At 37.3% G+C, this 12,937-nt stretch overlaps 1 protein-coding gene across 10 annotated transcripts in view; it reads left to right on the top strand.

Moving 5' to 3' along the window:
* Window positions 1–12,937, top strand: part of ZHX3 (zinc fingers and homeoboxes 3) — a 132,064-nt gene that overhangs the window by 60,856 nt on the left and 58,271 nt on the right. For 8 of the 10 annotated variants that reach the window (XM_001500227.5, XM_070247058.1, XM_023626569.2 and 5 more), the window contains exon 2: window positions 6,837–6,946. The gene's annotated coding sequence lies outside the window, so the exon portion shown is untranslated. Of the gene's footprint in view, window positions 1–4,577; window positions 4,670–6,836; window positions 6,947–12,937 lie in introns of those variants that run through there. The other 2 variants (XM_014735158.3, XM_070247059.1) reach the window with 1 other exon arrangement.

Raw genomic sequence — 12,937 nt, 5'->3', positions numbered from 1 at the left:
AATAAAGACTTTTGAACTTTTTTATTTCTAAAAATTAAGATGTAATTTACATACAGCAAAATGTACAAATTTTAAATGTACAGTTCAATAAGTTTTGACAAATGTTTATACCCATGTAAATACCACCCTAATCAGTACTATTTAGAACATTTTTGTCACTCCAGAGTTCTTTCATTCTCCCTTCTTGTCAGTCTTCATCATCCAGTTATTCTTTATTCTGATTTTTACCACCATAGATTAATTTTGTTTTTTCTAGAACTCCATATAAACAGAATCATATAATATATTCTATGTCTAGCTTCTTTTGCTCAACGTGATTTTGATTCATCCGTGTTGTGTATATCAGAAACTTCTTTTTTTTAATTTGCTGAGTAGTATTCCATTGTATGCATACCACAATTTGTTTATCCATTCTCATGTTGACAGACATGTAGGATGTGTCCAGGTTTGGGCTATTTTAAAATCAGGGATGGTTAGTTTGTAGCTGTGTCATAAACTCCGACATGCCACCCTCCTCTTTTCCTGCCTCGCAGTGCTTGCAAATCAGGCATTTGCCCTGCAATTAAGGGCTTGTTTCCAGGAGCTTGTAACTAAGACCACCACAAAGAGAGCAGAGAGCAAAACTAAAGCAGGCTGGCCAAGAGCAGGGCTGACGCCTCGGGAGTTCAGCTCCTGGGCACGGAATGGCAGGCCTGCAAATTACTCAGAGCTCCTTTTACAGAAAGGAAAAAAAAGAAAAAGCTAAGTAGTGAGAGAACTCAGGGCACCCAGTTGGGAACCAAGAGAGCTACTAAACACTGGGACCAAATCACAGCAATTGTTTGAGGTTACTCAGGATGCTGAGTCTTGACTACACCAAGAGCAAGGCCGGGGTGCTTTCCCACACTACTGGCCCTGCAGCAAATCTGGGCTCCCTTCTGCTGGGGCTTCTGGGGAAAGGAGCACCAGGATGACTTGAAGCACTTGCTATGTGCTGCTCTTCCAATACAAGCTATGTGAAAAACCCATGGCCTCTTTGGGCGTATAATTTGATAACTAGGAAAAAACTCCCCCCAAACTCAAGTGGCGATCATACATTCAGGTATTCAGCATATTACCTAAGAACGGGAATTGTGAGTTCTGGGTTTGAGAGGCCCAGGGTGTCTCTCTTGGTGACAGAAAAGGGCACAGCACCCCCTTCCCCCATCTTGTTCCTTGTAGAGTTTATTTCCCTCTGTGTCACCACCAACCAGGGAGAATATGACCTTTATCCCATTTCCTTGGACCCTGCCCCTTTATCCCACCTCTCCTCTGAATCTTGACACAGAGTTCAGGTTAACAGAGTGCAAAAAGAGCTGAGGCAGTGTGGAGAGAGTACAGTTATTCAGTTAGCTTGTTGAAAACAGTCTTAGAGGACAGGAAATTATATGGGCTCTGAAGACAAGGCCCTCATCAGGCAGTGGCAGGACCAAAGGAGAAGGTGCCCTCTCCACCTGCCATGTTATAAGGGCTTTCCAGTTCTAGAAGAATTTATGGCAAAACTCATGCCATAAAAGTAAATCTGCTATGTATGGTATACTAACCAGCTTTGCCGATAACTGTGCTGAAAGAGTCCACTGACGCTTGGCAGTAGACTCAGTCAGCAAGTGGTCCACTCCATATACAGGCTAGGCCAACTTGTCCCCTCCCTGGACTCTTGTTTGTCTGCAACCTCCTTGTGTCAGGTTCTTACCTGCTTATCTTCTGGCCCCCATTTCTTGCCCAGGTCTATTTTTTTTCCTTGGCTCCTTTTTCCATTTCCCTTTTCAACTTAAACTTTCTGGTTAAAAAACCAAAACAAAACAAATAAACATCAGACCTTCTAACTTTGCGTTAGCTAACATTCCTTGCCAAGGCACTGACTCTGAGTACCTGCCAGAAGATATTTTTATTGCCTTTGGTTTCATTATAGATGACAAAATATGTGGAATTGGATTTCTTTTTCCCAGGATTTGGTTCCTACTTGTTTATTTCAACAACAGATGGTATTTTGTGATTGAAGTTATGTATAAGCAGTTTTATTCTTAAAAGTCTTTTTGATATTACTGGATCACCTGGACCATGAGTCCCACGTGACCCATGTGTTCAGAGGAGGTACAAACTGAAGCTTTGAAAAGTTGACACCAAACATGGGAACCGAAGCAATCACTGTCCCTGAGACTAATAATCTAAGATGACTTTACTTTTGGGGAATATACAATTTCCCTGAAATTACTAGTCTTAGAATAAGCCACAGTTATTTTTCCTGGGTTACTATGTTGTCTTCAGTTCTAACTTTGATGTGAGAGCAACGAACAGATTCTGTCCAGCCCAAGTTACATTTATAACTTCAAACAATTGTTCTCTTATAGACTTGAGCGAAAGTTTTTAGAGAAAAGAATTTTAAAGTCTTCTTCTCCCCCTCCCAATTAGAGTTGACATTTTAAGCTCTAACTGATCAAGCCTGGTGTGTTTGAGCACAATCTTTGGCAGAGTAGTTAATGTTTCATAATCGTTTTTTTTGGATGTGAACTATATGAAAGAGAGTTCACAATACCATTCTGTGGAGTCCATGAAACAGCTTACTCTTATCAGTGAACATATAAGGTTGATGTGTATCAATTCCTCTACTAGGAACTGAAGATGATGAAAATTAACTATAAATCAGGGAAATGCAAATCCTTGAGTTCTTGTCTTTTCTATAGACAAAAGCAAACAGTAAGATCCTGCATAATTGACACTTCTTCTCTGGGATATGAATCTTGGACTAGGCATGACAAGTGTAAACTGCGTATTTGTGGATTATTCCAGGGTGTTAGTAGATTACCAGAGAGATACAGAAAACTAAAGAAAGTCATTGCATTACCTTATCAAGGACATTTTAAGGTGACTTAAAATTACATCATAGAATGGAAAGCTATCCCATGTTCATGAATTGAAAGACTTGATATTATAAATATGGCAACACTACTCAAAGCAACCTACAGATTCAGTGCAATCTCTACCAAAATCCTGGCAGCCTTTTTTGCAGAAGTGGAAAAGTTGATCCTAAAACTCATATGGAATTGCAAGGGGCTCTGAATACTAAAAACAATCTTGAAAAAGAAAGATAAAGTTGGAGAACTCATGCTTCCCAATTTTAAAAAAAGCTACAATAATAAAACAGTTAGGTGCTGGCATAAGGATAGACATGCAGATAAATGGAATGGAATCGAGAGTCTAGAAGTAAACCCATACGTCTATAGTCAATTGATTTTTGACAAGGGTGCCAAGACCATTCAGTGGGGGAAAGGACAATCTCTTCAACAAATAATATCCACCTGCAAAAGAATGAAACTGAATCTCAACCTCAAACTGTCTACTAAAATTAACTCAAGATGGATCAAAGACCTAATTGTAAGAGTCAAAACTCTTAAAAGAAAACAGAAGGGTAAATTTTCATAACCTTGGATTTGGTAATAGATTCTTAGAAACAATACCAAAAGCACAAGCAACAAAAGAAAAAAACAGACACATGGGACTTCATCAAAATTTAAAACTTGTGCATCAAAGGATACTATTAAGAAAGTAGAAAGACAATCTACAGAATGGGAGAAAATCTTTGCAAATTTAAGAAGGGCCTAGTATCCTTAATATATTAAAAAACTCATAACTCAACAACAAAAAGACAAACAACCCAATTCAAATATGGGCAAAGACTTGACTGGACATTTCTCCAAAGAAGATATACTAATGGCCAACATAAAAATGAAAAGATGTTCCACATCATTAGTCATTAAGGAAATGCAAATCAAAACCACAATGAGATATCACTTCACAGCCACAAGGATGGTATATTTAAACACACACACACAAACAGGAAATAAGTGTTGATGAGGATGTGGAAAAATTGAAACCCTCGTGCTTTTCTGGTGAGAATGTAAAATGGTAACCACTGTGGAAAACAGCTTGGTGATTCCTTAAACAGTTAAATGTAGAATTACCGTATGACTCAGCAGTTCTACTTCTAGATATATACACAGAATAATTGAAGACAGAAGTGTTCAAACAAATACTTGTACACAAATGTTCATAGCAGCACTATAAACAGTAGCCAGATGGTGAAAACAATCCAAATGTCCATCAGTGGGTGAATTAATGAACAAAATGTGGTATATTCATACAATGGAATATTTTTCAGCCATAAAGAGGAATGAAGTACTGATACATGCTGCAATGTAGAAGAACCTCAAGATATCATGCAGACACAAAAGGTCACATATTGTGATTGCATTCATATGAAATATCCAGAATAGGTAAATCTATAGAGACATAAAGCATATTAGTGGTTGCCAGGGGCTGGTGCAGGGGGAATTATAGTGACTGCTTAATAAATACAAGGTTTCATTTTGGGGTGACTAAAATGTTTTGGAACTAGGTAGAGATGATGGTTGCACAACTTTGTGAATATACTAAATGCCACTGAATTGTACACTTTAAAATGGTTGATTTTATGTGAGTTTTACGTCAATTTAAAAAATTACATCATAGTTTTTGTGATCTCATAAATAACTGTGGCTTTGCTGTCATAGTTACCTTGTGACTGGTGGAACCCATGTGCTTTGTAGCATTAGTACATTGGGAAAGTTCTTTCCACTTGTAGGCAGGAAAACTCAAAGACGGATGATCCCAAGTACGTTTCTTCCTAAAATAACTATTAAGGAATATAGTTTTGCTTTTTCACTTTTATTTGTAGAAGCTGGTAAAACTTCTACCTTGAATGGGCCCTGTGTTGTTTGAGAATGTGATCTGGACAGATATTGGTTGATTTCTTCATTTAATCTGAAAAAGCATATTTAAAATAACTTCATATTATTTGGAGATGGAACAGCTTTTGGTTTTATGAAAATTAAGTGTAATTTTTAAAGAATCTAAGATATACTAATGGAATTGCAGTAAGATTTTTCTGATGGTTTGCTATGCTGCACTTTCAGAGATTTTTGTGATACTTTCTAAAACCATACAAGTGCTTTTTATTGTCGGTGGAATTGGTGTCAGGAATAAGAAAATTCTGTTTTCAGATCAATCAATCAGAGCTTGTACAAAAACTAAATTCCTTAGTTTCTTGTTTTTATCTTATACCTGTTTTGTTTTTGGAAGGAGGGACTTCAGGTTAGATTCTGTCAAAAGATCTGAGATTGAGAAGACTTTACTCAGAAAGGTAAAACTGCTTTGCCAATGATCATAAAGCTTTTCTTTATGAATAAAGTTGATGCTTCTGCCCCATAGTCCTGCTTCTGCCCGTGTGTTATATGTGGACTTGTTTCTCCAGCCGATGTATTTATGCTAGTTGTCTTGTACACTCCTACCTGGTTCCTCTTATGACCCAAAATATGCCATCCAGGCTGAGAGTTTGTAGACATGAAGCTAAGAGTTTGTGGTGGATTGAATGCACAGCTTTTGGCCTCTTTCACATCACGTCCCAATCGACTAGACTAGAGAGTACAAGAATAAATGCCTTGCTTGAGTAAGGGCTTTGTGACTTTCAAGTTAGAAGGGATCTGGTAAACAGAGAAAAATATCTGGAGTAAATGTAATAAACTGATGTAGTGCGTGAATGTGAGTATTTAGCTTAAAATAATTATTTCTTCTGACTCCATAAAATTAGGAAGATTTATATTTTTTGATGTTCACTGGATAATTTTTTTTTTAAGTAAGAAAAGGTCAGTTTTTAAGTTGTGGAGAATTAAAAGTTAAGTTTTTCAATAAATTATTAATTAGGAAAATTTTCCAACAAGAGCTAATTAAACTAGACATTAAGCTACTATACCATGACTGCAGTAAAAGAAAGTGAAATAGGTGGATGAGACTGCAGCTTACTGCAAGATTGTATTTGCCCAGGAAGCCATGCCTATAAACAACAGAATAGTGCATTTCCTTACATAATTTACTTAACCCTGTCTGTGCCTTAGTTTCCTCATCTGGGCAATTAGAATAGTAGAATCTACCTTAAGGGGTTGTTATAAAGATTGAATTAGTTAATGTAGTTAAAGCTCTTAGAACAGTGCTTGACACAGACTAAAAGCTTGATATGTGTACATTAAAGACATAAGAATGATGGTGAACGATAACTAGGAACTGCTTTGGTGATGGGTGCTTTATTGAGGGGCAAACTTGTTTACATTCGCAGATACTCATAGTCCTGACTCTCTCTAGTGTTTGTTGGAAACATAGTTACTGTCTCATTCATTCGCCCAGTGTTACTGTATGCCCATCATTGGCACTGGGTAGATTGGTATGACATAGGGATGAGGGTCAGAAACAAATGTGAAGAGAGCATAGTTCCTTGGCCTGGAACACACACTCTAGACCATGTTTTGTACCTCCAGAATCCATGCCAGGAAAACCCCAGGGCTTTGAATGGAAGAGCATGAGAAAACAGCACGTCCTTAATGGTGTGCATTCTTGAAGTTGTAAGGCTACACATCAGTTAATTTTATCATTTCTGCTCAACCATCTCAAACTTAGCTAGGAGAGAGAGATGGCGACTCATTGGTGGAAAGAGTGTTAAAATTACAGATTTTAGTGAATGATCTTATTCTGATATGCTATCAGAGACAATTGAGTTTGCCTTATTTCCATTTATATTTTTCAGTTTCCACTGGCATTTTTAATAATTTTAAATTGCTAGTTTGTATTTTAATGACCTCTTTTTACTCTCCTCACCCCTTAGGTTTTTTTGTTTGTATACAGTTCTGGTGAAAATGAATTAGGAAAGAAGATTGATGAGACTGGATAACTCAGCTTTCTAGAATATACTTTTTTTCTCATGAAGTGATGATATGCTGTTTCTTTTATAGGACTGAATTGCAACTGCAGAAGCAACAACAAGAGAACCTTTAAAGATGCGTAGGGGCTGCATAAAGTGAAGAGAGAAACCAATAAAGTAACAAAGAAGTATGTTTCCCAGGTAAATAGTATGCTTCTGGATTTTAACAAGTTTCTTGCCATGTCAATTACCGTAACTTAGTACTGCCTAAGTCTTTATAGCCATATGTAGTCTATATTGCTATTAAACGTTATTTTTTCCTCTCTCGGTTTTTATTGCTGAGCTCTTTGATCAAATGATTTTTTTGGATTAATCTAAAAATTTGTATTGTATTCTGTATTGTATTTAGGTGATTTCTTAAATCACTTGAGAGGAAGCTGTTATATCTTAGGTTGACTGTTGGGTTTATAAAAGAAGAGCTGTCTATTGTGTCTCTGTGATGTGCAGGTTTGGTTCAAGGTCAATTTTTAGTCTGAGTGCAAGCCATATTCTCAGGCTGCAAGATGTGTGGCACTGCCCTCTGAAATAGGAAAAATTTTTCAATGCTAAATTTAATACTAAAGACAAAGCAGACTGGAAATAATCAATGTAAATAGATGTAGCCTTCACTTGGGGAAATAGGTGTGCTCTAGTAAAATTTTTTTATTTTTTATTTATTTATTTTTTGAGTTGAGAACCCTACGTATTGTTATTCAGCTACTCATAAGCTTAGACTTTGTGGGTTTTTTGTTATTGTTTTAAAGTTTTTTAAATAAAGGAAATGTATCAATTGTCTTTCATTATAAAGTTAAGAATGTTTCTCCAGTGTGCTGAGTAGAAATTTTTGGAAAGAAAGTGGAGGAAGTGGAGATATAGTCATCGATGGTGTATAACACTGGAAGTTCTTTGCATAGCGTCCTGACTTGCACAACTTCGTGGCAGCATCACTCTTTCTCCACGAACCTGGGGCCACCCAGCCCGTGGGAATTTTTTCACAATTGTAGCTTCTGGAACTTCTGCCTTCTTGTGGATTGCAGCAAGACTACTGTTGGATATATGATATATTCCAGCCACTCGTTCTTTAACTTTGAGTAGTAAGGTTGAGTAAAAATTATGTAGTGGCTTTGTATATCAATCTTCTAAACTAAAAATGGCATAATGCAAGTTTACTTATGAGTAAACTTGTACGCATGTTTTCTAGTGCTCACCTTTGCACCGACTGCTTCAGTCACACTGATCTCCTTGCTGTTCTTCAGTCAATCCAGAAATGCTCCTGCCTCAAATCTTCTCCTCCCAGATAGCCACATGGCTCCTGCCCTCCTTCTCCTTCTTCAGATTTCTCCTGTGGGGGCAAAGTTAATGAAGGGCAAAGCTAAATTGGAATCACCAGGAATTTTCTGTTATGTTGGTCTCTGTACCTACTACCTGGTAATACTGAGCCATCTTGCCTATTCCAGCTTACCTCATTTCTCCCACTCCACTTCTCACCTATCAAGTATGATATTTTGTTTATTCTACACATCTTGATTTTTCTATTTGACCTTTAATATCTTTTAAAATTAATCTTTCACTTTTAAAGGCACATACCATTTGACTCAGCAATTGCATTTCTAGGAGTTTATCTCACATATAACCTCATAACGGTATGCAGGTAACCCTGTACCAACTCAGTCCCTATTAAATCCTCATGCTTGCTTCCTGTCGCAATAACACTTCGACAGGCACTACTTCTTGCTGCCATCATTCCTTTGTAGCCATGGGTCATGTCCCCCTCCAGTAACTTGGGTAGCTGCCTGCCTCTTTGCCTAAACTGCAATGGACTGGAGACATTTGCACAGTAGCTAACTGTGTCTGCTTCCATGTTTCTTCTTTTGAAATCCTGTTTGCTCACAGCAATCTCTCTTCCCATTTGCAAATATCATGAATGGTAATTTTTTTTTGCATTGCAGTTTTTAGATATTTAGATAACGAAACATGTAGTAGTGGTATCTTTACTTGGCTGCACATTAGAATCACCCCAGAAGCTTTATAAAATACTAATGCTTGGTCGCATCCCCAGAGATTTCTGAGGTAATTTGTCTGAGTTGAAGCATAGGCATCAGGATTTTAAAAAGCTGCCTAGGTGATTTTCATGTGAGGTCAAGTTTGAAGACGGGAAATACTTTTGATTTTTCTATAATGGTGATGACTCTGGTCACTTTAAACTCATCATAACCATTTAAATGATTCCTTTGGGTTTATAAGTATACAGTGGTGTTATATATGTAAACATTTTGCCTCTGCCTTTACTGTATTTGTATTCTGTTTGTTTTCATGTTACTTTATATTGGAAGGAAATTCTGATACTGTATTAACAGTGATGATAAAATGCTTCTTCATATTCTGCCTGCTTTTAATGACTGCATGGCTTATTTTTTCCTTGAGTTATAATATTGGCATTTGGTTTTAAATAGATACTCTAATAAGGGTGAGAAAATATACCTTTATTATGAGTGTTAGAATTTTTAAATTAAGAATAGGTGTTGGATTTTAACAAATGAATTTTTGGTATCTGTCGATATGACATATTAAAAATTTAATCTATTCCTAGATTCTATTTACTATCATTTTCTTTTAAATTTTTGAGCATGAATTCTAAGTAAGCTTTGTATAGTTTCCTCTCTCTTAATTTTCTTTAGCCAGTTTTAGGACCAGGTTAATAGAATAACCTAGATAACCTATATCTTGATCTGTTTTAGGCATGGTTTCTATAATGTGAATTGTTTGTTTCTGGAGAGTTTGAAAGGATTTACTATAAACCGTCAGAGACTAGTTGCTTTGTAGGGTTATAGTTATTTGATTTTTTTTTTTAAGATGTTGGTCTAGTTAGGTATTTTATTTTTGCCAGTGTTAGAATTTTACATTTTTAATAGAAATCCATCTATTTAGTTTTATCCAAATTTATTAACATAAATATAGTGTTTCCCTATAATTTTATTGCCTCTTTTTATGTGCTATTTTTCCAATTTCATACATTTCCCTTTTTTCCTTTGCACTAAATTTACTAGTAGTATCACTTTTAGTCTTTTCAAAGAAACTTTTAGTTGAAATATAAAACTTTAAAAATACATAAGGAGGTAGTGAAAAGTCATTTTCCTCCTCACTCCTGTTCCCCAGGCAATTAGTTCCCCTCTCATAGGCAGCACTTCCTGCCATTTTCTAATGGATCCTTCCAAAGTATTTTGGTTTTTGCTTTCAAAATATCTAATTCCTTTCTTTTTAAATCTAGGTGTTTTTGGTTGTTTATTGCATGTTTAGTTTTTTGGCAATACTTAAAGCCATGCTTCTCCTCTATTCTTTTTGTCATAGCTTGTACATTTCTGGTGTAGTGATTTTGTTACATGTTCTAACTTCATTATTGCTATTTCAGAGCTTGTCTCTTGCATGCAGAATATTGTTGGATTTTGTCTTCTGTTCAACCAATCTTGAAGATTCTATAACTGATGTGTGAATTTATCCCCTTTAATTTATGGTTACTATTGCATTTGTTATGTTTTCTATATGTAATTTGTCTCTTAATTTTTATATTTCTTAGTTGTCTTTCTTCTGTTTTACCTTCTGTCTTATGGAATGTTCTTTCCCTTCCTTGATCTTGTAAACACATTTTAAAGGTGAACAATCTTTTGAATTCTCTTAGTGCTAAAAATAACATTTGTTTCTGTATTTATTTACTATCATCAAAACAAAAGCAAGAACTTTCCTTTCCTTCCATATAAGGAAACTCAGTTTCTCCCAGTTTTGGCATCCCCTCTTCCTATTCTTTATCTACACCCTTTATTTTTTCTTTTCAGATTTTGCATTTTTCTTTGAGGTGTACTAATTCTTCTGGGCTTCAGCCTAGTACTCATAAGGATTTTATTATTCTTGATTCAGTTAGTTAACCACCAAGGCCTCACTCTGAGTTGGATGGATGCTGAGCTAGGTGCAGGAGATACAAAGATGAGGCAGATGTCCAGCAGGTTAAGAAGCATCTAAGCCCTGGTTTTCTCAATAAGAAAACTGATAGTGATCCCAGTATGCTCAGTTCCCAAAGAGTACCTAAGGAAGCTCGCACTGGAGTCAGGAGGAGCTGAGGAAATGCAGACAGCAGCCGTTGACCTCAGCTCTTGGAGACAACTTGTTGGTAGAGGAGTGAAGAGGACACTTGGTCTGGGGGTGGCATCATTTTGTTTGTTTACAGATGACAGCTTAAAATAGTATGATTTGTTCCTCTCTCTCTCTCTCTCTTTTTTTTTTTTGTGTGGTCTAATATCTTAGATTGTCTTGTTTCTGGGCTTCTGTTACTAAAAAAAATCAAAAGTAACTCTTTTGGATTCCCTTTCACATAATCTGCTTGTTTAAGTTGTTTACTTGGAGTTCTTTTTTTCTCTTTACCTTCTACATGTTGTTTTGAGATGTTTCCAGCCTTTGTCTTAGTGACCCTCTTTGATTGCTAGTTATGTGAGAGACCCTGTGAGCTCCTTCTTGTTTCTTTTCTCAGGTCTTTCCATTCTGGAAGTGGTTTCCTTCTGTCATTTTGAATCTTTTGTTCAATTCAGCTTCCTCCAGAACTCTGATTCATAGACCCTCTCTCTCTTCCAGATGATAATTTGTTCTTGCATTCTTTGAGAACAGGAGAGTGTAGTGCTAAGCATGTGTGCTCTGGAACTAAGCTGCCTGGGTTCAAATCCTGGCTCCACCAGCTACTAGCTGAGTGACCTTGGACAAGTTACTTAGCTGCTTTGCGCCTCAGTTTCCTCATCTGTAAACTGGAGGCAGTAATAATATCTACTACCAAGGGTTGTAGAAGGTTAAATGAACTACTGCATGTGAAATGCTTAGAACGAACAGGGTCCAGTGTGTGTTGTGTGCTCCATTGTTGTTAGCTGCTCTTGTTGTTGTTGTTGTTATTGTTCTGGGGGAAAACAGTAGGGGAGAGAACCTTTTCCTGATTGTCATTTGGACTACACAAATAAGTGATAAATTTACAGACTGTTGAAACTTTACTTGATAAACTAGAAATAGGCAAATCCTGGGAACCAGGTAGCATTCCCTCAAGTTTTTAAGGAGTTCAGCAACGAACAATTTTTCTTCCCCCGAGGAAGATTCACCCTAAGCTAACATTTGTTGCCAGTCTTCATCTTGTTTTGCTTGAGGAAGATTAGCCCTGAGCTAACACCTGTGCTGATCTTCCTCTACTTTGTATGTGGGTTGCTGCCACAGCATGGCTGATGAGTGGTGTAGGTCCGCGCCTGGGATCTGAACCTATGAACTAGGGCTGCTGAAGCAGAGTGCACCGAACTTAACCACTAGGCCACAGGGCTGGCCCCAGTAGCGAACCATTTTAACCTTGGTCCAGATGTGGCATCTGGAGTTGTAAATGTCCACTGTGTGACCTCATCCTCCCCATGGCAGTGTTCAACTGATTTCCCTTAAACTATTTGGGTAGACTATTTCCTGCGTATAAACTGGCTTAAGAATAGGAAGGAAAGCTTTAGGGTTAAGTCCTCTTTTCTGAGTGGGTAAATGATATTGATGACCTTCCACAACGTTGCCTCTAGGCTCATTTCCTGAAATAATGAATTTTCTAGACCATTCTCAAAATTACAGTAGTGAGAAGCTATGCTGATGAGAGATTTTTCTGAAAATTTTATGAGGCCAAGTGGGCAGAAAATTAGTCAATGCAAGATACTAAAGGAAAAAAAATTCCAAACCAGACTTATGCAGAGTCATGGGTCCAAAGATATCGTTTAGTACCCTGGAGTTCTCTGAAGATATTGCTGCAGTGTTTGCTGCTGAGGCCAAAATGGCCTGAAAATTGGTGGACATCCATGTGGAGATGACTAGACCCAAGCAGTCTTCTGGAGGCATATGTCGATGAAAATCCGTCCTTGGTCATTAGGAAGCAGCCAAGTTAAAGCCCTAGGAACAGAAAAATCATAAAAGCTAGAGGTTTATGTCATGTTCAAATGAAGAATGTTGCAAAGGGGCAGCAGATTGGGAGCCTTTGTGGAGTCTAGGAGGATTTGGAAGGTAGGACTCTCTGAGTACATCTCGCTCTGTCCACAGGAGGGGAGATGCCACACTGCCCTGGGACAGACATTCTGGTTGCTGCAAAGCTGGCCTTGCTACATA

The sequence above is a fragment of the Equus caballus genome, chromosome 22 (assembly GCF_041296265.1).
Source record: "Equus caballus isolate H_3958 breed thoroughbred chromosome 22, TB-T2T, whole genome shotgun sequence".
In the NCBI taxonomy this organism is placed as follows: domain Eukaryota; kingdom Metazoa; phylum Chordata; class Mammalia; order Perissodactyla; family Equidae; genus Equus; species Equus caballus.
The sequence above is the reverse complement of the archived record's forward strand: the minus strand, read 5'-3'. Positions and strand labels throughout refer to the sequence as shown.